This window comes from Somniosus microcephalus, chromosome 24 (genome assembly GCF_052327205.1).
Source record: "Somniosus microcephalus isolate GS21.2 chromosome 24, FLI_Smic_1.0, whole genome shotgun sequence".
In the NCBI taxonomy this organism is placed as follows: domain Eukaryota; kingdom Metazoa; phylum Chordata; class Chondrichthyes; order Squaliformes; family Somniosidae; genus Somniosus; species Somniosus microcephalus.
In genome coordinates this window covers 37,735,410-37,759,988 of record NC_141010.1, presented here as the reverse complement: position 1 = coordinate 37,759,988, position 24,579 = coordinate 37,735,410, and the positions used below count along the sequence as shown (strand labels likewise).

The 24,579-nt window shown below is 45.5% G+C and overlaps 1 protein-coding gene across 6 annotated transcripts in view; it reads right to left on the bottom strand.

Moving 5' to 3' along the window:
• The window catches only part of raraa (retinoic acid receptor, alpha a), a 602,035-nt gene that overhangs the window by 568,165 nt on the left and 9,291 nt on the right, over window positions 1-24,579 (bottom strand). For 3 of the 6 annotated variants that reach the window (XM_085966524.1, XM_085966522.1, XM_085966523.1), the window contains exons 2-4: window positions 22,766-22,875; window positions 15,613-15,718; window positions 10,096-10,224 (exon numbers count right to left, since the gene is read on the bottom strand). The gene's annotated coding sequence lies outside the window, so the exon portion shown is untranslated. The remainder of the gene's footprint in view (window positions 1-10,095; window positions 10,225-15,612; window positions 15,719-22,765; window positions 22,876-24,579) is intronic. The other 3 variants (XM_085966525.1, XM_085966527.1, XM_085966526.1) reach the window with 3 other exon arrangements.

Genomic DNA, 24,579 nt, shown 5'->3' with positions numbered 1-24,579 from the left:
AGGGATGTGAGTATAACTGCCCTCAAGTTTTCCATTCTTGTCACACTGAAATCAGACAAGTGCAACAATGTAGAGATATGGTTGGTGGCTTTTTGGCGGGTGTTAGCGGTTGATTATCCTGGCATGCTTTTTTCCCATGCAATACCATTGAAAGCATGATATACTTTGGCTGGTGCACTTTTCAGGAAGCATCCAACATTATGGTTAGACAAGCATTCACATAATTAGTGGTGCCAGCTGGTCTGCTTATCAAAGGAGCCTCTGCATATATTAATCATTTGCTAAAACAAGGTATTTTCTCCTCTGTCTGCAGATGCAGGTGTACGAGTACCCGCATGTGGACACAGATCGCTGTCATGCACCCAGATCTGCCTGCTCTTTTGGTCCTTCTCCTCTTCCATCAAACACCTCAGATTACCACTGGGAAATCTACTAGTGCCAGTAATGGTGCCAAAGGCAATCCCCACCCCTCACCCCCACCACAATTGGCACAAAGGACCGTGAGGAATTAAGTGCCTGCAGCAACAAAAGAAAGTAACACTATGGCTGAATACTTACCTTAACATTACTATGCACTTTCAATAGACTTCTGTATAATCACCATTAGCTAACAACCGTGGAGCATAGTTACGAAACTATGCTTTGCACAGTGAACGTTGGAAAATGGCATGCATTGTGTCCCTGCCCTAAATTAACATGTAAATGAAGCTGTTTAAGGCAAGCACTTCAACACCAGCATTCTCTGGCCATGGGAAATTGCATCTGACCTACAATAGCGTGGATTTTAAAAAATTTATTCCTGGGATGTGGGCATCGCTGGCTAGGCCAGCATTTATTGCCCATCCCTAATTGCCCTCGAGAAGGTGGTGGTGAGCGCCGCCTTGAACCGCTGCAATCCTTGTAGTGAAGGTACTCCCAACAGTGCTGTTAGGGAGAGAGTTCCAAGATTTTGACCCAGCGACGATGAAGGAACAGCAATATATTTCCAAGTCAGGATGGTGTGTAACTTGGAGGTGGTGGTGTTCCCATGCACCTGCTGCCCTCGTCCTTCTAGGTGGTAGAGGTCGCGGGTTTGGGAAGAAGCCTTGGCGAGTTGCTGCAGTGCATCTTGTAGATGGTACACACTGCAGACACATGCACCGGTGGTGGAGGGATTGAATGTTTAAGGTGGTAGATGGGGTGCCAATCAAGCGGGCTGCTTTGTCCTGGATGGTGTCGAGCTTCTCGAGTGTTGTTGGAGCTGCACTCATCCAGGCAAGTGGAGAGTATTGCATCACACTCCTGACTTGTGACTTGCAGATGGTGGAAAGGCTTTGGGGAGTCAGGAGGTGAGATACTTGCCACAGAATACTGAGCCTCTGACCTGCTCTTATGGCTACAGTATTTGTGTGGCTGGTCCAGTTAAGTTTCTGGTCAATGGTGACCCCCCAGAATGTTGATGATGGCGGATTCGGCGATGGTAATGCCGTTGAATGTCATGGGGCGGTGGTTAGACTCTCGCTTGTTGGAGATAGTCATTGCCTGGCACTTGTGTGGCACAAATTTTACCTACCACTTATCAGCCCAAGCCTGAACATCGCCCAGGTCTTGTTGCATGCGGGCATGGACTGCTTCATTATCAAAGGAGTTGTGAATGGCGCTGAACACTGCGCAGTCATCAGCGAACATTCCCCATATCTGACCTTATGTTGGAGGGAAGGTCATTGATGAAGCAGCTGCAGATGGTTGGGCCTAGGACACTGCCCCGAGGAACTCCTGCACCGATATCCTGGGGCGGTGATAATTGACCTTCAACAACCACAACCATCTTCCTTTGTGCTAGGTATGACTCCAGCCAGCGGAGAGTTTTCCCCGATTCCCATTGACTTCAGTTTTACTAGGGCTCCTTGATGCCACACTCAGTCAAATGCTGCCTTGATGTCAAGGGCAGTCACTCTCACCTCACTTCTGGAATTCAGCTCCTTTGTCCATGTGTGGGCCAAGGCTTTAATGAGGTCTAGAGCCAAGTGGTCCTGGGGGAACCCAAACTGAGCATCGGTGAGCAGGTTATTAGTGAGTCAGTGCCGCTTGATAGCACTGTCGACGTCACCTTCCATCACTCTGCTGATGATTGAGAGAAGACTGATGGGGTGGTAATTGGCCGGATTGGATTTGTCCTGCTTTTTCTGGGCAGGGCATACCTGGGTAGTTTTCCACATTGTCAGGTAGATGCCAGTGTTGTAGCTGTATGGAACAGCTTGGCTAGAGGTGCGGCTAGTTCTGGAGCACAAGTCTTCAGCACAACAGCCGGGATGTTGTCGGGGCCCACAGCCTTTGCTGTTTCCAGTGCGCTCATCCATTTCCTGATATCACGTGGAGTGAATCGAATTGGCTGAAGACTGGCCACTTCTGTGATGGTGGGGGCCTCAGGAGGAGGCCGTTATAGATCATCCACTCTGTACTTCTGGCTGAAGATGGTTGCAAACACTTCAGCCTTGTCTTTTGCAGTTGCGTGCTGGGTTCCGCTATCATTGAGGATGGGGATATTCATGGAGCCTCCTCTTCCCGTTAGTTGTTTAATTGTCCACCACCATTCACGACTGGATGTGGCAGGACGGCAGAGCTTTGATCTGATCTGTTGATTGTGGAATCGCCTAGCTCTGTCTAGAACATGCTGCTTCTGTTGTTTAGCATGCATGTGGTCCTGTGTTGCAGCTTCCCCAGGTTGGCACCTCATTTTTCGGTATGCCTGGTGCTGCTCCTGGCATGCTCTTCTACACTCCTCATTGAACTAAGGTTGGTCTCCTGGGTTGATGGTAATGGTAGAGTGAGGGATGTGCCAGGCCATGAGGTTACAGATTGTGGTGGAGTACAATTCTACTGCTGCTGATGGCCCACAGCGCTTCATGGATGCCCAGTTTTGAGCTGCTAGATCTGTTCTGAATCTATCCCATTTAGCACGGTGGTAGTGTCACACAACACGATGGAGGGTGTCCTCAGTGTGAAGACAAGATTTCGCCTCCACAAGGACTGTGCGGTGGTCACTGCTACCAATACTGTCATGGACAGATGCATCTGCGACAGGTAGATTGGTGAGGACGAGGGCAAGTAGGTTTTTCCCCTCGTGTTGGTTCTCTCACCATCTGTCACAGGCCTAGACTGGCAGCTATGTCCTTCAGGATTCAGCCAGCTCGGTCAATAGTGGTGCTACCGAGCCACTCTTGGTGATGGACATTGAAGTCCCCCGCCCAGAGTACATTCTGTGCCTTTGCTACCCTCCGTGCTTCTTCCAAGTGTTGTTCAACATGGACGAGTACTGATTCATCAGCTGAGGGAGGGCGGTAGGTGGTAATCAGCAGGAGGTTTCCTTGCCCGTGCTTGACCTGAAGCCATGAGACTTCATGGGGTCTGCAGTCAATGTTGAGGACTCAAGGCCACTCCCTCCCGACTGTATACCACTGTGCCGCCACCTCTGGTGGGTCTGTCCTGCCGGTGGGACAGGGCATACCCAGGGATGGTGATGGAGGAATTGGCTGAAAGGTTTGATTCTGTGAGTATGACGATGTCAGGCTGTTCCTTGACTAGGCTGTGGGACAGCTCTCCCAATTTTTGCACAAGTCCCCAGATGTTAGTGAGGAGGCCTTTGCAGGGTCGGCTGGGCTGGGCGTGCCTTTGTCGTGTCCGAAGCCAGTGCCGAGGTCGATGCCGGGTGGTCCACTTGATTTTATTTTTATTACTGTTTTCTGTAGCGGTTGTATACAATTGAGTGACCTTCTAGGCCGTTTCAGAGGGCAGTTAAGAGACAACCACTTGCTGTGGGTCTGAAGTCATATATAGGCCAGACCAGGTTAGGACGGCAGATTTCCTTCCCTAAAGGACATTAGTGATGTGACATTATTCATCTCCACCCACTTTAAAATAGTGATTACCCAATGTATATCGCTCAATACAAGGTACCTTCACCAACCCAATAAGTTTATCCACTGAGATGCTGACTCAGGCAGATCATAAAAGTTGCAGATATTTGATACCCAGTCTGTTCTGTTACTACTCGTCTCCAGACCTCATTACAGCCTTGGTCCAAACATGGACAAAAGAGCTGAGTTCCAGAGGTGAGGTGAGAGTGATTGCCCTTGACATCATAGCAGCATTTGACCAAGTGTGACATCAAGGAGCTCTAGTAAAATTGAAGTCAATGGGAATCAAGGGGAAAACTCTCCCAACGGTTAGAGTCATACCTAGTACAAATGAAGATGGTTGTGGCTGTTGGAGGTCAATCATCTCAGCCCCAGAACATCGCTGTAGGAGTTCCTCAGGGCAGTGTCCGAGGCTCAACCATCTTCAGCTGCTTCATCAATGACCTTCCCTCCATCAAAAGGTCAGAAGTGGGGATGTTCGCTGATGATTGCACAGTGTTCAGTTCTATTCGCAACTCCCCAGATAAGGAGGCAGTCCATGCCCGCATGTAGCAAGGCTTGAACAATATTCAGGCTTGGGCTGATAAGTGGCAAGTAACATTCACGTCATACAAGTGCCAGGCAATGACCATCGCCAACAAAAGAAAGTCTAACTACCTCCCGTTGACATTCAAAGGCATTGCCATCGTTGAATCCCCCACCGTCAACATCCTGGCAGGGGTCACCATTGACCAGAAACTTAACTGGGCCAACCACATAAATACTGTGGCTACAACAGCAGGTCAGAAGCTGGGTATTCTGCAGCAAGTGACTCCCCAAAGCCTTTCCACCATCTACAAGGCACAAGTCAGGAGTGTGATGGAATAATCTCCACTTGCCTGGATGAGTGCAGCTCCAACAACACTCAAGAAGCTCAACACCATCCAGGACAAAGCAGCCCGCTTGATTGGCACCCCATTCACCACCTTAAACATTCAGGGGCAAAAATTCGGTTGCTTTGCGCCTCCTGTTAGCACGGGCGCAAAGCAACTAGCGCCTGGGCACGGCGCCGCCAACGCCTCCCGCAAAATTCAGCGGGAGGATAGTGGCAGCGGTAACAAATAGCGCCCCGTGACTCTGCGCCGCCGGCAATGACATCATCGCCGTGCGCAGCACCCCGACCGCAATCTTCGGGAGCGCCCGACTTACCATCGGACGCTACGTCTGACAGGGTCAGGGGGGCTACCTGCGGCTGGGAAGCACTATTTAAAGGTGAGGTGCGGGGCGGCCATTTTTGTTGCTGGCCGTCTGCCAGCACCTGCCTCCGCTCCAGTCCCCAGCCTCCTTACCCGCCCCCCCGCGGAGTGCCGGCTGCGCGCCATGAGCCCGGCACTTCTCTTGAGTGCCGGGCTCCTTTGCGGCACTCCCGAACCCCGGGGGCCCAACTGGGCCCCAGGTCACGCTGCGCAAGGCCCCTCCAGTTTAAGAAGGGGAGGAAGGCCTGCAATACTGCGGCACGCAGCACCGCGATATTCCCTCGCAGAGCCCCGTTAGGGCGCTACCACTCAATTTCTGTCGCAGGGCGCTAATTTTTCCGGGGCGCTAGCCCTCACTCCCTCCACCACCAGTTCACCATCTACAAGATGCACTGCAGCAACTCGCCAAGGCTTCGTCGACAGCACCTCCCTAACCTGCGACCTCCACCACCTAGAAGGACAAGGGCAGCAGGCACATGGGAACACCACCACCTGCAAGTCACACACCATGCTGACTTAGAAGTATATCGCCATTCCTTCGTCGTCGCTGGGTCAAAATCCTGGAAAGCTCTATATCACAACACTGTGGGAGCACCTTCACCACACGGACTGCAGCGGTTCAAGAAGGCAGCTTACCATCACGTTCTCGAGGGCAATAAATGCTGACCTTGCCAGCGACGCCCAAATCCTGGAAAAAAAATAATAATTTCAGCCAAGGTGGCTGTACGTGTGCTCCAACTGGTCTCAACTTTGAATGTCCATGCGCGAGGATAGGATTGGGCTTAGCTGTGATGACCCCATGACCAATTAGTCTGACAATGCCTATTATCAAGGCTCATTGTCCTTCATGGTCAAGTGGCCTGACAGCACTTAAGAACATAAGAACATAAGAAATAGGAGCAGGAACAGGCCACTTGGCCCCTCGAGCCTGCTCCGCCATTCAATAAGATCATGGCTGATCTTGGGCTCAAAGCCACTTCCCCGCCCGCTCCCCATAACCCTTCACTCCCTTATCTTGTAAAAATGTGTCTATCTCCACCTTAAATGTATTTAATTACCCAGCCTCCACAGCTCTCTGGGGCAGAGAATTCCACAGATTTATGATCCTCTGAGAGAAGAAATTCCTCCTCATCTCAATTCTAAAAGGGTGACCCCGCGTTCTAGATTTCCCCACGAGGGGAAACATCCTCTCTGCATTTACCTTGTCGTGCCCCCTCAGTATCTTATATGTTTCAATAAGATCACCTTTCATTCTTCTAAATTCCAATGAGTATAGGCCCAGCCTGCTCAACCTTTCCTCATAAGCCAACCCTCTCATCTCTGGAATTAACGTAGTGAATCGTCTCTGAACTGCCTCCAATGCAAGTATATCCTTCCTTAGATAAGGAGACCAAAGCTGTACGCAGTACTCAAGGTGTGGTCTCACCAATACCCTGTACAGCTGTAGCAGGACTTCCCTGCTTTTATACTCCAACCCCTTTGAAATAAAGGCCAACATTCTATTTGCCTTTTTGATTACTTGCTGTACTTGCATGCTAACTTTTTGTGTTTCATGCACAAGGACCCCCAGGCCACTTGAACTGTAGCATTTTGTAATCTCTCTCCATTTAAATAATAATTTTCTTTTTTATTTTTCCTGCCAAAGTGTATAACCTCGCACTTTCCCACATTACACTCCATCTGCCAAATGTTTGTCCACTCACTTAGCCTGTCTATATCCCTTTACAGGTTCTTTGAGTCCTCTGCACAACTTGCTTTCCGACCCATCTTTGTATCATCTGCAAGCTTGGCTACATTACACTCGGTCATCCAAGTCATTGATGTAGATTGTAAATAGTTGAGGCCCCAGCACCAATCCCTGTGGCACCCCACTAGTTACCGTTTGCCAACCGGAAAATGACCCATTTATCCCGACTCTGCTTTCTGTTAGCCAATTCTCTAACCATGCTAATAAATTACCCCCAGTTCCGTGAGCTCTTATCTTATACAGTAACCTTTTATGTGGTACCTTATCGAATGCCTTCTGGAAATCCAAATACATCACATCCACTGGTTCACCTTTGTCCACCCTGCTCGTTACTTCCTCAAAGAACTCCAGCAAGTTTGTTAAACATGATTGCCCTTTCATAAAACCATGCTGACTCTGCTTGACTGCATTATGATTTTCCAAATGCCCTGCTACTGCTTCCTTAATGAAGGACTCCAGCATTTTCCCAACAACAGATGTTAGGCTAACTGGTCTATAATTTCCTGCTTTCTGTCTCCCTCCTTTCTTTAATAGGGGTGTTACATTAGCGGTTTTCCAATCCGCTGGGACCTCTCCAGAGTCCAGGGAATTTTGGTATATTGCAACCAATGCATTCACCATCTCTGCAGCCACTTCTTTTAAGACCCTGGGATGCAGGCCATCTGGTCCAGGGACTTGTCATCTTTTAGTCCCATTATTTTACTAAGTACTATTTCCTTAGTGATAGTGATTGCCTTTAGTTCCCCCCTCCCTGTGGCCCCTTGATTATCCATTATTGGGATGTTGTTAGTGTCTTCTACCATGAAGACAGATACAAAATATTTGTTCAGAGTCTCTGCCATTTCCCTGTTCCCCATTATTAACTCCCCAGTCTCATCCTCTAAGGGACCAATGTTTACTTTAGCTACCCTCTTTTTATATACCTATCCAGGCAATCACTGCCTGTGGAACCATATGCCAACAAGGAGTCAATGCCTTGAAAAAGAGAGGAGAAAAAATTGGAAGAAAAAGAGCATTGTTCAGAATATAAAAATATTCCCTTGGCAATTTTCAAATGCAATTGGCTGTTTAGAAATGCCGTGTTCAATCCCTGATGAATTTATTCTTAGTGTGGTTTCCATTGCATACTTTATAGTTTACTGCTTTTGAAAGAGTTAACACACTCTTGTAAAATCTTTAAATCTAAGGTAGATTGAACCCTTATTCCATTATTTTCTCTCTCTCTCTCTCTCTCATTGCCTTCACAAGTTGAAGGATCAGACATCAGCTCAGAGCCAGCAGAGTGGAAAAAACAAACCCATGTTTTAAACTGAGACTTATGGCTAAGTGAATGTGATGGGTATTGATTCGGCGTCAATCACTTAATTCCCCCACAAACACAAAAAGTAAACCAAATCCATCGAGAGCAACTTTTAAGTAAATGCAGTCCCACAAAGATTCTCGTTATTCACCGAAACGTATTAAAGCACTGATGCACTAAAGAACAAAAACAGCTCTTGCAGTACTTACATTGCAGAGTGCTATGGCAGAGACCATTTAGTTTGCTTCAAGATGATCCACGTTCACTCTAGTGGCACGTACTTATATTGCGTGAAGCCCAGTGTCAGTAGCACTAGCTCTTTATGGGTGGGTTTTGCAAATTCAGATACCACCTGAAAGTAAACTTGTCGGGATTTGCTAAAAATGGGTCTTCCAGGCCATCGGCCTTAGCAGACCCCATCAAGTTTATTTTTGGGTTGTACTAGCTGCTAGTCGCCTCAATTCAGTTCAGTGCACACTAATGGTTACGTTTCAGCACAAGGCCAATTTTTATCACCTCCCCCGAGAATCTCACCAAGAGTTTACACCAAGCCTAATGCACAAGCTAAGACCAGGAAAGTCGGCATTCAGAAGTTTTAGACTTCTTGCGTTCAAGGATGATAGCTTAATGCCACTTACACTACATTTTTCCTCCCTCCTCCTCCTTGCTGGGATACAGGACCACAATCGCCACCAGCTCTGCAGTAATTTGGCCAAATGTGCAATGGAGAAAGCAGAGGAATGGGCATCACAGCTTAGCAAAATTCTGTTCTCATCTAATGTCCACATGCACTTTATAGCAGGAATCATAGATAGTAATCAGAATTGGCAACAGGAAGCATGCTCTATTGCTGGCCCAGCCAAGACCATTTCTCTTCTCCTGATGGTGCTGAATCTTGCTAGGGTACAGCCTCGTAGAAGTTTGGTACCTTGCCTTAGTGGCCATTCTTTATGCGCGAGCCTAGACATGGGTGCACCTGGCTATTCAACCATAAGGGTATGACATCTGAGCTCAACCAATGTCCATACATACACACACTTCTCAGCATTGTCAATGTATAGTGATCAAGAGGGGGAAACGTGGCTGATTTTTCACAGAAAGTGCTCTGGCCAAGATCAGCTAACTCAGCATGATGCTGTTTTAAGAAATGTGTCAACTGGGCCAATCAGAAATACCAACCAAATGACGTCATTTCAGACAGTGCAGCACTCCCTCAGTACTACACTGGAGTATCAGTCTAGGTTATATGCTCAAGTCTGTGGACTGGGGCTTGAACCCAAGATCTTCTGATTCAGAGGCAAGAGTGCTACCACGGAGTCAAAGCTAAGACCCTAATACAGGTGCAACCCCGGTAATCCGGCACCCTTGGGACCAGGCCGGTGCCGGACTACTGAAAATTCCGAAGCACTGAAGGTGTCGAAAGTCACCACAAACACCGCCACCACCTGCTCCTCCTCTTCCTGCTGCTGCCCTCCCTGTGCTGCCGCCGATCCCGCCGCCCACGGGCTGCTCGGGCTTGGGCTCCATCGCTCCGCCGAGCCGTCGGTGATGCTGCGCGGTCCAGGCGCTGATCCTGACCCGGCGGCGGTCCCGGGACCCGAGCCGGACCCATCCCAGGGAGGGAATGTGACAGCAGGACCTTCCTCGTGCCGGACCACTGAAGGTACCGGATTACTGGTGTTCAACCTGTATAGTATATAAGGGAACGGTAGCATCGTGGTTATGTTACTGGACTAGTGATGCAGAGGTCTGGACTAATGATCCGGAGACATGAGTTCAAATCCCATCATGACAGCTGGGGAATTTAAATTCAGTTAATTAAATAAATCTGGAATAAAAAGCTAGTGACCATGATTTACATTAAAAACCCATCTGGTTCACTAGTGTCCTTTAGGGAAGGAATTTTGCCGTCCTTACCTGGTCTGGCCTATATGTGACACAATGTGGTTCACTCTTAACAGCCCTCTGAAATAACCTAGCAAGCCACTCGGTTAAGGGCAATCAGGGATGGATAATAAGTGCTGGCCTTGCCAACGATGCCCACTCCTGTGAATGAATACAAAAACAATCAAACATAATGCAGTTCTTCATTTTCAATAAACATGTCTACTGGGCTAATCAGGTAAGTCACCTAGCATTTTTCCCCACAAGTGTAAAACAAACCCTTTTTTTTTTTAAACATCGGAATAAATCCTTTTGCTTTCCTAGAAGACTCAAGGACAACAAATGGATGATTCCGCTCAGCTTGTGTAATTTCTTTTACAGAAACAGTCTGAATGTCTTAATTATGCTTTGGAGGCTGAAGACATTTTAGTTTTAAGATTATTTGGCACATATGGGGATACACCATAGCATACAAGGCTACGGACCAAGTGCTGGAAAATGGGATTAGAACAGACAGAGCTTGATGGCCGGCGCAGGCACGATGGGCCGAAGGGCCTCTTTCTGTGCTGTATAACTCTATGACTCTATGACACAGGGGGAGAATGCAGGTGTGGAGAAGTGATCAAAACCAAGCACTATCCTCCCAAACTTCAATACTAAACTGAACCACTAGGATGCTTAGTTGCAGATGCAAAACCAGTTGCTACCTGCCAACTGATTTGTAGTCAGTAATCTTTCCCATCTGCTGGGCAGTCTTAGAAATGTGATCTAAATCTAATAAAATTATAGCATTGAAAAAAATAATAAAACTTCATGCATGACTCCACAGACTGCCTGTAGTATTTCACACTGCAGAATGGGTGAGTGAAAGGATTTGCGCGAATCCACTACTATATACTGCATTACCTTACATTACACTGGCTACTGTCATCAGTTTGAAGGTGTTCGCATTTGATCCATAAATCTCAGTAACAACTCTCAAGACTGCAGAAAGCAGGTCAGACTTCAAAGCCAACAATTACTCTCGACAAAAAGTGCAAAGCATTTCTCTTTTGAAAATGTTATTTTCTGCTAAATGGTACTGTGGGAGATTTCCCCTTCCCCATTCTCTCCTCAAGCTGTCCAATTAGACTAAGTGAGACAGGTCCAGAGTGTCGAGGAGGGAATAGAGCTGAACGGTATTACACTGCCACGCTCCAGCTCACCCCAGAGACTAAGTAGCAAAAGTGATGCACACAAATACAGCAGCAAGCACTGAATGAAAGTAGTACCTGAGTTTCTCAAAATAAGACCGTACTAGAACAACAACTTGCATTTATATAGCGCCTTTAACATAGTAAAACATCCCAAACATTGACATCCCAAAATTGCACAGGTACACAATACCTGCTATCTCACTGTTGTACCATTCTGACATTGTGTGTAAAATACTATTGTACTTACCATGGTATATTATCTCCTCCCTAATTGCAAAATGTTGGGAGAAGTTATTAGATAATTAAATCAGTTTTTGTTGCAATGAATGTGCTCTTTTTCTCACACTTCCTAGAATCACTACTGTGTATTTGTGTTTTGAGGCTGAGTAGAAGCAACTAACATAAATGAATAAAGGACTAGACAAAGTGATGCATATTCAACGGATTGTTTTGAAAACAAAAACTGCAAAAATGGGACTTGGATTTGGAGATCCAACGGCACACATTATTCAAACAGTGGAGATTCAATCCCAGGAACGGAACAGAAAGAACATATCTGCATTATTAGGACCTTTCATGACCTCAGGACGCCCCAAAGTGCTTCACAGCCAATGAAGTACTCGAAGTGTAGTCACTGTTGTAATGTAGGGATATGTACAAATAAAATAAATCCCAATCTGTGGAAGCTTCTATCAATCTACTAAAACAGATTTTCACATTGCTGTTCGTGGTACAGGAAACTTTTTTTATCCGGCACGGACGGGACCGACGTGGTGCCGGTTCATCAAAAATTCCAATAACCGAACGCTATTGTAAAAGATACGGAGCTGCTCCGTATAAAGCAACAAACCCTGTTGCTTAGCAACAGCTTCAGAACAATGGGCACAAGTTGCAAGCGTCTCTGTAGCTTAGCAACAGCTGCAGCCACACCCTTGCACAGCAACAAATGGAGTAAAAAAAGGTAATAAAAGTTACCTGAACCTACTCCTGAATTTTGCCAGTTAACCGAGATTTCCGGTTATTTAGGTGCCGGTAAATCGAAAGTTTCCTGTAGCTTGTTGTGCGGAAATTGGCTGCCGCATTTCCCACATTACAACAGAGTTGAAGCAGTGGAAGTGCCTGAAGAATCTGTTGAAGTGCATGATCCTGATGACCCAGCTGACATGGATATTCCTGATGAACCAGTTGACTTGGAATAAGTGTACAGTCAACCACCGTACTTTATACTGTACTGTACAGTCGTTTATAAGTTTTGTTTTACTGTTAAGTAATTAAAAAGTTATGGATTACCCTCAACTGGCAGTACTGTACTTAATCAAGCATCTTCCACCATCCATTTAACACAACATTCTGTAGGTGAGTACCCAATTACTGTATACTGCACATTTCTTGAATTTTTTATTTTTCTTTGTTAAAAATAGCCTCGGTAGATAACCCTCTCCGTCATCCGGAAATTTTGATAAACCGGCAACACGCCGGTCCCGCATAAAAAAGAGTTTCCTGTATTTGTAAGTGCACCAGATGGAAGACTGTACTAAGGGAAAAAATCCCCCCAAGTACTGCTGCTAATCATTCACGAGTCTCCTTGTCCAACATCATTTGCTGCATCCACTTACTCAATGCTGCCTGAAATGGATGAATAAATGACTTCTAGAGGGGCCCCATGAAATAGGAACTTTTATTAATTTTATTTGGAAAAACAAATACATGATAGCACCCACCCATACCATAAATAGTCTTATGTAATTGTATCTCCTTCTAGTGCATTCTGTTAAGAGTGAAACTATATTAATTTCACAAGTAGCAGTGCAAACCTAACCACAGATTTATTGGATTAAAAGCTACAATAGAACATGAATTAGCTCCCTGTAGATGAAAGGAATACTGCATTCATAGTGTTATTGGCTTAGTTAGATAATCAGTTGTAACGCTAGCTTTCCACCACTAGAGAGTGATGATACTGTTGAAGTGCAGCACAAAGCACACCAGCACCACCCAGCCACAGAACATTAGCACTGCAGGGACACCAGCTGAACCTGTTATTTGTGGGTTTTTTAAAAAAAAGCATTGTTCTCTGTGTTGTTGTGGCAAATCTAAAGCACACACCTTGTTTAGGCTATCCCGAGGATACTTTCAAATCCATATACTGTAAAAGGCTTACGACAGAGAATAAATTAAGCAATCCTGAAGTCATGAAACGTAGTTCAGCATTACCTACTTTTTTTTTTTTAAAAAGAGTAAGAGATTGTGAGTAAAATAGGGACCTCCCAAAGTAAATGAGATGTGATATTGCAACATTATTTCTCAGGTTTGGAACATTTTGGTACTTTAGCCAATCAATTGCATTAGATGGCTCTTTCTGGTTACGTTACAGTTTCTTTAAAGTGCATTTTCTGCTGATACAGGTAGACTATCCTTTATCCGCACTTCCGAAAACCGAAAACCTCTAAAAACCGAAAGTTTTTTCGTGGAGCGTAAGTCGTGCGCACGACATGGCCCGAGTGGCGCCAAACATGACAGGAGTGGTCCGGGAGCTCTGCCTTTCCCTGTGAGCAGGGCAGAGGGTCACAGAGTTCCCTCCTGGGTAGGAGATTGCAGGCTGAGCCGGGCAGTGTGAAGGAGGTACCGGGAGAGTGAACCCAACAATACAGCGGCCCGTCCGATAGCTGCAGCGGCCCGTCCGATAGTCTTTTCTTCCCCCCCCCCCGGACCTGATTTGCGGGCCAGCTTAGTGTAGGAGTCAGCCGATATCCGGCTTTCCCACAACTGGCGGCGGCAGTCGAGCCCCAGACCCCCGCTAAGTCAAGGAATTCAGATACGGAGCAGGGGGAGCCGGAAACCTCGATCTAACGGCAGAAATCAGCAGCCGTTTTGTTAGGTTTTTTTACTTCCCCTAGCATTTTTTTAAACAGTCAGGCTGTGGAAAGAGTCTCTGTAGCTTAGCAACAGCTTCAGAGACGCTTCCAAGGCAGGGCCCGAATGTTTACAAGCTGTTGCTAAGCAACAGTGTTTGTTGTCAGATACGGAGATGAAAACCTTCTGAAATCCGAAAAATTCCGAAAACCGAAACACAGCTGGTCCCAAGGCTTTCGGATAAAGGATAGTCTACCTGTAACAGGAAGGTTTAAACAATCAACAGATCATAAAGTCACTGTTTAAGTTTTTTTTTAAACTAATAGGGGTGTGTGCTCATGACTTGGGAGATTTTCAGTTTTTTTTGAGGTTTCCCTGTTAGTTCTCTCTGTTCTGTACTATGAGCCATTACCCAGCCTCCAGGTGCATTAAGCTCTCTGTCAATGCTAGTCTGTAAATGACCAATTGGGGTGAGCAAGAGTGACCCAGTGTTGACTTGTAATTTGTGAGAGAAAATCTGTCATTGCCATTCAGCTCCTCTCCCGACTGCCTGTCCCAGATTGGATATAGAGTCATAGAGGCACAGGAGGAGGCCATTCGGCCCATCGAGTCCGTGCCGGCTCTCTGCAGAGCAATCCAGTCAGTCCCATTCCCCCACTCTATCCCCGTAGCCCTGCAAGTTTATTTCCCTCAAGTGTCTATCCAGTCTCCCCTTGAAAACATTGAGTGTCTCCGTTTCCACCACTTCCGTCAGCAGCGAGTTCCAGGTCCTCACCACTCGCTGCGTAAAAAAGTTTTTCCTCACATCCCCCTGTATCTCTTGCCCAAAACCTTAAATCTGTGTCCCCTAGTCCTTGTACCATCAACTAGTGGGAACAGCCTTTCCCCGTCTAGCCTATCCAAACCAGTCATAATCTTGTACACCTCGATCAAATCACCCCTCAACCTCATTTGCTCTAACAAAAACAAATCCAGCTTCTCCAACCTGTCCTTGTAGCTAAGATCCCCCATCCCCAGAACCATTCTGGTAAATCTCCTCTGCACCCACTCAAGGGCCTTCACATCCTTCCTAAAGTGTGGTGACCAGAACTGGATGCAATACTTAACGCATTTGGAATTTGGAGCATAAATATGCACTCGATCACTTTTGTGATGCACTATGGCAGTCCACCTGCCCGCTGTAATCTCGAGCTACCTAATAATTAAATATCTGTATGAAAGAACGCTCCTACAGTTTTAACAAGTTGAGTTCCAAAATTCCTTTCCATACAAAAACATTATCTGAACCCTCAAATCTACTGCAGGAATAATTCTGACATTAAGAACTCCACATCATGCACACACCCATAATTATGCCTCTGTTAAAACACTGGAATGTCACAGCAATGCATAAATGTGTTTGTCTATGATCACCAACTGTAATTTCGAGTTTAATTCGTACAACATGAATTTGTGGTATGTTTATATTCCACTGATGATACTCAAGGCATGAAGCAATTACCGAAAGCACTTCAACACAACGATTTAGACATCTGTGGCAGGCTGTGTTTACAGTTGGATTTTCTCTCTGTGAGATGAGTTTCATCCGTTCTGCACTAAGTCACTAGCTGGGGAAAAACAATAATGACAGCTTAGTTATATCAAACTAAATACAAGTTATCTTCAGTTCCCTACTAATAAGCCCTGGCACAACAGTCAAGCTGCAAGGGAAGGAGGTACACATACCATAATAGCGAAATACAGCACACAATGCCGCCAAATGTGTCAGCCGTGGCTCAGTGGGTGGCACACTCGTCTCTAAGTCAGAAGGTTGTGGGTTCAAGTCCCACTCCAGGGACTTGAGCAAAAAAATTCCAGGCCGACACTCCAGTGCAGTACTGAGGGAGTACTGCACTGTCAGAGGTGCCGTCTTTCGGGTGAGGCTTTAAACCGAGGCCCCGTCTGCCCTCTCTCAGGTGGACGTAAAAGATCCCATGGTACTATTTCGAAGGAGAGCGGGGGGGGGGGGGGGGGGTTATCCACAGTGTCCTGGTCAATATTTATTCCTCAATCAACATCACTAAAACAGAGGATCTGGTCATTATCACATTGCTGTTTGTGGGAGCTTGCTGTGCACAAATTAGTTGCAGCGCTTCCTTCATGACAACAGTGACTACACTTCAAAAAGTACTTCATTGGCTGAAAAGCGCTTTGTGGCGTCTGGTGGTCGTGAAAGGCGCTATATAAATGCAAGTCTTTCCTTTTCAAATCACGCATTCCAATGACTTACAATAAAACAACTAGAACTAAACCTAGACACACCATTACTGGACTGGGGAGTTTCATGGCATGTTATTCAGACAGCCCCTTACCAGAACTCCACTCAAAGTTAATGCCACGTTGGCAAGATTTGGTGTCCACCACAGGACAATCCTATATTTTCCCCAAATGTAAATGAATTAACTTATAAGTTCAAATGTCTAGCCTGTGCAGAGTTAGTTGGTCTTCCTCAGTATGATGGAGAGTTACAGTATTGAGTATGAGGTGTACTGAGCCATTAGCCGCAGTACAACCTCATCTCAGAAGAGATGAAAAGAAGAATCAGCCAGGATCCCCTCCGATTGCTGGAACAGTGTGGACAACAACAACTTGTATTTATATAGCACCTTTACCATAGTAAAACTTCCCAAGGCGCTGCACAGGAGTATTGTAAGACAAAACACCAGGAGAATGCGGTTTATTTTTCCATAATTAATGACTTACAAATGAAATGATGGTGGATTTTGAAAGATCCAAAGGCCGAGGACACAATTTTCATTCATTTCAGAGAAAAACAAGCATTTACTTACTCTTCAGTTCAAAAGACAGGGTTGGACTCAGCCGTGATGAATTGCACAATCAAAACCCATTGTCCAAGCTCATAGATGAAACATAGAAGATAGCAGGAGTAGGCCATTCGGCCCCTCGAGCCTGTTCCGCCATTTAATGAGATCATGGCTGATCATCCAAATTCAGTACCCTGTCCCTGCTTTCTCCCCATACCCCTTGATCCCTTTAGCCTTAAGAAATATATCCAACTCCTTCTTGAATATATTTAATGTATTGGCCTCTACTGCCTTCTGTGGTAGAGAATTCCACAGGCTCACCACTCTCTGGGTGAAGAAATTCCTCCTCATCCCTGTCCTAAATGGCTTACCCCCTTATCTTTAGACTGTGACCCCTGGTTCTGGACTTCCCCGCCATCGGGAACATCCTTCCTGCATCTAATCTGCCTAGTCCTGTTAGAATTTTATAAGATTCAATGAGATCCCCTCTCATTCTTCTAAACTCTAGCGAATATAAGCCTAATCGACCCAATCTCTCTTCACAAGTCATTCCTGCCATCCCAGGAACTGCCATTGAGGTATTAGAGTCACTAGCACTTGTGGAACAGTACCCAGCATGTGTTTCCACCGATGTTTGCCTACATAATAACTTGCACTTGTTTAGCACCTTTAACAAAGTCCCAAGGCACTTCACAAACAGGCAAAGGGAAAATGAAAGCCAAGCCAGTGAGGAAGAGATTAGGCGGGTTGACCGAAAGCTTGGTCAGAGAATTGGTTTTGAGGTTTTCAAAAGGTGGCCATGCATAGGAGGGAGTTCCGAAGTGCAAGACAGAGGTGGCAGAAAGCTCTGCCACTATGGTGACACAAAAGGGAGGGGAGAAGAAGAACACGTGGTCGGAGTCAGAAGAATGGAGTGTTTGAGAGGGGACATAGGGCTGGAGGAGACTGCAGAGATAGTGTGGAGCAAGACTTTGGTGGGATTCTAAATGCAATGCACTGGAACACTAGAAGCCAGTGTAGGTCAGTGATGGGCAAAGTGAGACTTAGTGGCAGAGCCTTGGTCAAGTTGGAGCGTATGGAGAGTCAGTTATGATAGGCCAGCAAGGAGAGTATTAAGAGCAGCCAACACTGAAGGCGATAAAGGGTGATGATGGATTTCTGGATGCATCAGATACCTTGCCAACTGAAATGATAATGGACACTTCTCTACCTACAGACCAGTTAAATTCTCTTGCAATCGACTTTATTAAACAAATGGCTCTTTAAACCTGGGAGAACGGGTTCCCCACAGGCCCTGCCAAGTTTAACGGCAGAGTCTGATTAGCATTTCAGAGCTCGGTTTCCCGCCCGCAGCCAGCCAGATGGAGAGGCAGGCTGGCTGGCTGTCAGGCGGGTAGACCTGCGGCACGAGGCCGTAGAGAGGAGGGAGGGATCGGCGCCAGAGGGGGGAAGCGGACGAGGATTGGGACCGGAAGGGGGAGGCCTGAAGAGGATCGGGGCCGGAGGGAGGAGGCCGGGAAGACAATTGGGGCTGGAGGAGGCAGGTCGGAAGGCTGGGAAGGCAATCGGAGGCTGGAGGAGGGAAGTTGGAAGCCTCGTGGAGAAGGTCAGGGGGAGATCGGAAGGGTCGGTGGGGGGCAGGGAGTGGGGGGAATCCAGCAGTACTCGCCTCCCTTTAGCTGGCAGGTTCCACGAGGCCAGAGTTAAATTTGAAATGGTGGATCACCATAAGGCAAGGAGCCTCATTATTATAATATTTAAATGAGCGACCAGCCTCCTGGGAGCAGGTTGGTTGCCCACCCCCATTAAAACCGGAAGTGGTTGGGTTGGGGTCAGGATTCAGTTTTGTTTAACATTTTACCCTCCCACCCACCCAACCCCAACCCACCTGTTTTTTGGGGTTAAAATTCCCCTCATAGTGTCAGTTTGGCTCAGTGGTAGCACTCGCAGCTCTGCGGGTTCAAGTGCCGTTCCAGGACTTGAGCACACAATAGTGTCAGTGCTGCATTGTCAGAGGTGTCATTTTTGAATGAAACATTAAACCATCTATCCTGTTCAGGTGAATACAAAAGAACTCATGGCATTATTTAAACAAGAGCAAGCAGTTCCCCGGTATCCTGGCCAACACTGTTTGTGAGACTTTGCTGTGTACAAATTGGCTGCTGTACATGCCTACATAAGTGACTACCAATGTTCGCTTTAAGCGGCGTGGCTCTTTGGACTTCCAGCGCAGTCGGCTCGATGGCTTTAAAATGGGAAAAATCGCGCATGCACTGTATTTTGAATGGACCACGCACCCAAAAAAAAATGAACGGGAACATTGGTGACTACACATCAAAAATTAATTAATTTGCTGTCTATCACTTTGGAATGTCCAGAGTGCGTGAAAGAGGCTAAATAATTGCAAATTCTTTATTCTTTCTTTTACCCAGCACGGTTAGGTTTTGGATTCAGCAACAACATCCATTCAAATTCCTGTGTCCAACTTTCTGACATCCAACACTAGATTTAAGAAACCAATTGAGAAGATAACGTTGGTAAAGTATTAATGTTCTTTAGCATGCTTTGTGGATAGGATAAGGCGGTATTTACTTAAACAAAATGGCAACATCTACACTACACAAAGCTTGTTTTTAATGACTATATCGACAGGCTGTCTATTTGGAAACCTTTGATCCTTACCACGATGTCTAATTGAAATGTCTATCATCCACTGACACTGACATATGGCTCGATCTAATACTGGTATCCAGTGTAAAGCACAAAGCCGCATGCTGTTTAAAAATCTGTTCACACTGGGAGGACTACATCACTGCCTTTAAAGACAACAGAAAACACAGAAGCAGATTATTGAGTTAAAACTGATGTGAAGCCACAGGATGTTTCTAAACCGTTACTCTACACAGAAAGACTCAGTCTCCCATCTGGGATTATTTTGGGTAGAATTACCAAGAGAACAGTGACACCCTTGAATGTACTTAGCCTCAACTGCCAAAGTTTTAGCAAACATTTGCAGAAGTCTTTAAATATCGCACAAAGGTTTGTTCCTTTAGGTTTCTGAGACTTTTCATCTTGCACTTAATGATTTTTCCACTGTTAAGCAGATATCATTGCACTAAGTTTTCTCTTTTCCCACGCTGTTCTATTGATTTGTTTTCCTGGCCTTGACTGTACTTTTTGGTGCTTTTGCCTTGAAGGAAACAGGCATTTAAAATCTTAAAGCCCCACCAATAAAAATATTTATAAAATATTCACGTCTCCCTCCTATAGTAGCTATGGCAGAGGAACTGGCATAGAGAGCTTCCCCGACCTCCAACAAGAGTCAGCAGGTGGTGCATGCTTCCAGGAGGGTCAACATCCTTAACTTATAACATGTCTAAAATAGGTTCACCACAACTCTGGCTATGTGCTTTACAAGCTAAAGATTTGTAAGCAAGAAAAACTGATGTGATCTCACCGTCTCAAAATAGATTTTATTTTGTAACATTTGAGAACAAACTAAAGTCCATTGCTAAAAAGCAAAGTCTATCTGCCACATGACGTTTGAGAGAATCCACGGAGTTTCAGGTTAATTTTAATATGCCAGTTCGTATAGACATTTAGAACATAAGAACTAGGAGCGGGAGTCGGCCATTCGGCCCCTCGAGCCTGCTCCGCCATTCAGTAAGATCATGGCTGATCTACCTCAACTCCACTTTCCTGCACTATCCCCATTTCCCTTGATTCCCTTAATATCCAAAAATCTATTGATCTCTGTCTTGAATATACTCAACGACTGAGCCTCCACAGCCCTCTGGGGTAGAGAATTCCAAAGATTCACCACCCTCTGAGTGAAGAAGTTTCTCCTCATCTCAGTCCTAAATGGCCCACCCCTTATTCTGAGACTGTGACCCCTGGTTCTAGACTCCCCAGCCAGGGGAAACATCCTCCCTGCATCTACCCTGTCAAGCCCTGTAAGAATTTTGTATGTTTCAATGAGATCACCTCTCATTCTTCTAAACTCCAGAGAATATAGGCCTAGTCTACTCAATCTCTCCTCATAGGACAATCCCCCCCATCCCAGGAATCAGTCTGGTGAACCTTCGTTGCAGTCCCTCTATGGCAAGCATAACCTTTAAAATGTAAAGGTGCACAATCTGAACTCAGCTATGACTACAGTTTGCTACAATTGGTCCCCAAGGTGAGGGAGAGAAGAAAAAAAAGTCAGGCTTTTTGCTTCTGGTTCCTATCCTATAATTTGTGCTGAAAAGTGGGCATATGTGGACTATGATGTCCCCAAGCCACAATAGCCTGCTGACACTTGCTGTTTAAGCTCATACGTGAAGAATGGCCACTTTGGCAAGAAACTGGGTTACTGCCAATACCCACAAAACCAGAGTCAAGGCTGAATTAGGAAAGGAATGGGAACAAAATATGTACAGGAGACTTTGGTTTATCCAGAGGTTGTATGTCCGGAAACCTCGATCTACCGGCAGAAATCAGGAGCCGTTTTGTTAGGTTTTTTTTCTTCTCGTGGCTTTTTTTCCAACAGTCAGGCTCTGGAAAGTCTCTCTGAAGCTGTTGCTAAGCTACAGGGACGCTTCCAAGGTACGGGCCGACTGTTTAGAAGCTGTTGCTAAGCAACAGTGTTTGTTGTCAGATACGGAGATGAAAACCTCCGTATGCTTCAACATTAACGCTGGTTTGTCCGGCAGTTTTGATAGATCGGCAACAGCTCGGTCCCGTCGGTGCCGGATATCACAAAGTTTCCTGTATGTCAAAACTGTAAAGTAAAATTTAGCTAATTTGACTAATTATTTCAGTGTTTAAATTCTAACCATTAATGAGCAATTAGCTACAGTTTCACTCTCTGCTCTGTTAAGACCTCAACTTGTAGCAATGGTTGGACGCTTGCTTTCACCAGGCATTGAATAATGAGTTTCAGTAGTTTCCACTGCCTCTCTTCGCCCTCAGCCGGCTGAGCACCGCACACTGTGGGAGCCACAGGGGGGAAAACAGCCCCAAACAAGGTACAAGCCAGTCAGACCATTGACTATATACAGTATTAGAACCCACGTGGAACTTGGCATCATCTCAGGCAGCAATGGTTGGCATCAAAATCCACACCAACCTGGCAACACAAGACCACATCACCAACATAGTAAAAGGAGGGGTGAAAAGAAAAGATAAATTAAGTTCGCAAATTTATTAAATAACCTCACAGAAAATATGAGGGGGGTTTCTGGACTTCAGGCGAATACAGGATGGGGCTTGGTTATGATGCTGCCCAAGGTTGCATTGCCTATCCACACTCACAGTCTAGGCTCAGACACGAAGAACACATACTTGGGCGAGGTATCAGAGGGCAGCTCGCACCTGAAGAACAGCATGTGGCAAATAGTTCTGTGCCTTTAAGAGGAGCCGGGGAGAAAACTGATGAGGAGAGGGGTAAACAAAAAGAGAGATGCACAAAAATAATTGAACCCTGAACTGTGTTTCCCTGGAAAGCTTGCTATCCGAATTAATTCAAATTTTTAAAACTACTTCAAAGCTCAGCTTCAAAGAGCCTACTTTCTCTGACAACTTCAAACACCTGCGGCAAAAAATAGTTTCTTGAAATTAGCGTCAATGTCTTGGGGCCTCAGTGTGTTGCTGCAGCACTGATCACACATCTCAGAAACTGTACACCAGCTTCAGTTAATCACATTTTTGGGATCATTCCTATCTGCCATCGAGAGTGTGTGTGCATGTATGTACGTGTATGTTTCATTGTCTATACAAATAAAAAGTACTTGTTCACTATTATCTGTTCCGTAAATATGATTTTTGAGCAAATATAATTGAGAAATGACTTATAACAATAGTAAATACCTGAAAGCAGATAGCTGATCTTATTAGCTGCATTCCTCAGCCTGGTCCTGACACTAGAGGCTTTGTTCGGAGATAATTGTGGAACATCACTAAGATGACACTGTACAAGACTAGATAGAGAATAAAGGATACATTAGAGTAATTTTACAAGGCAATAATCTCAAACTGCTCCTGTGGTTTATAAACATCTGAATGCCCTCAGCTGATCACAGCATCCCTTTCCTACTGTATAATAGCGTTGCGCACGGTGAGTCAGACACTAGGGGTATCATCAAAGTGTGAGGGGAAAGTATGTCAGGAGCTTTAATTTATTATTAGCATATCTCCTATGGCATTGCTCATGACAACAGAATGCAATGTTTTACAACAATAACGGTGCAACAGCAATGTATGATGGGGAACGTTACAGGAAGTAAATGCAACACTGACAAGAAAAGCGGGCTGTACGTGACTTTTAATTATAAACTCAATATTAAATAGCTGTACACTGGGGTGCTCATGGCTTCATTTTATCTGCTGGTAACAGCTGCTTCATGTAGTCAATGCGTGTTAAGAGGAACTCGGGAAGTAGTGGAACACAAGAAACTTTAGGAACAGGAAAAGTTTCACCCAAGAAGCATGTTGTCTTTTTTTGGATTCTCTCCATCTCCAACTCTCCCATTTCCAGAAACATATCTCCTGAAGCTACCTGCTTCAAAGAACTTTTGATATTAATCTTTGACATAATTAAGCAAATTTTATGCAGCACCAAGCTACTGATTACCAGGTCAAGAAAGAATACATTTTGCATATACAATTTCAGTTAACTATTTTTGTAAAGTCATTAGCAACAGTACATTTAATTTACTTTTCTAGGCCCTTGTCACCGATCTTAGCTGTGACAGTGTTAGGGGCAATACCACTGGCCCTGAGCTACCAAGGGGAAGCACCTTTAGAGAAATATTTTGATTGGAGGGCAAGTCAACCTGAGGCACACAAACTCTCCAGCAGACAATTTATTTCTATGTGCTAATATTTATAGAATCATAAACTAGTACAGCACAGGAGGCCATTCGGCCCATCGAGTCTGCGCTGGCTCTTTCGAAGAGCAATCCAGTTAGTCCCACTGCCCTGCTCTTTCCCCATATCCCTGCAATTTTTTCGCCTTCAACTATTTATCCAATTCCCTTTTGAAGGTTACTATTGACTCTGAATCCACCCCCCTATCAGCAGTGGATTCCAAATCCTAACCATTCATTGCGTAAAAAAGTTGTTCCTCATGTCGCCTCTGGTTCTTCTGCCAATCACCTTAACCCTCTGGTTATCGAGCCTTCAACCATTGGAAACAGTTTCTCTTTATTTACTCTATCTAAACCCTTCATGATTTTAAACACCTCAATCAAATCTCCTCTTAGCTGTCTCTGCTCCAGGGAGAACAATAGTGCCTTATCATGTTGAAATGATTCAAAGCATTTCACACAACAAGTTAGTGTTGACTGGTGGTGGCTGCTGTTATGTCTCCACATGTTATGTTGGTCAAGGTTGACATCGGCAGGGCCTTGGGGCACAGCCTCTCAGCCCAAAGAATTGAGTGCAGCACAGGAGGCAGAAATATGTCAGTGTGCGCGCACAAAGCAGGAAAGGGTAACAAGAGAAATAGATTTTTAAAAAATTAAAACTAAATGAAACCGAGTGCCAATGTGAAAATTCAGCACCAGCTCAAAAGTAACATTCAACATCTAACAGCCTGGTACAACCACAGCAAGTGTCCTTTCTATTTACAGGAAACTTTCTGGTATCCGGCACGGACGGGACCGACGTGGTGCCGGTTCATC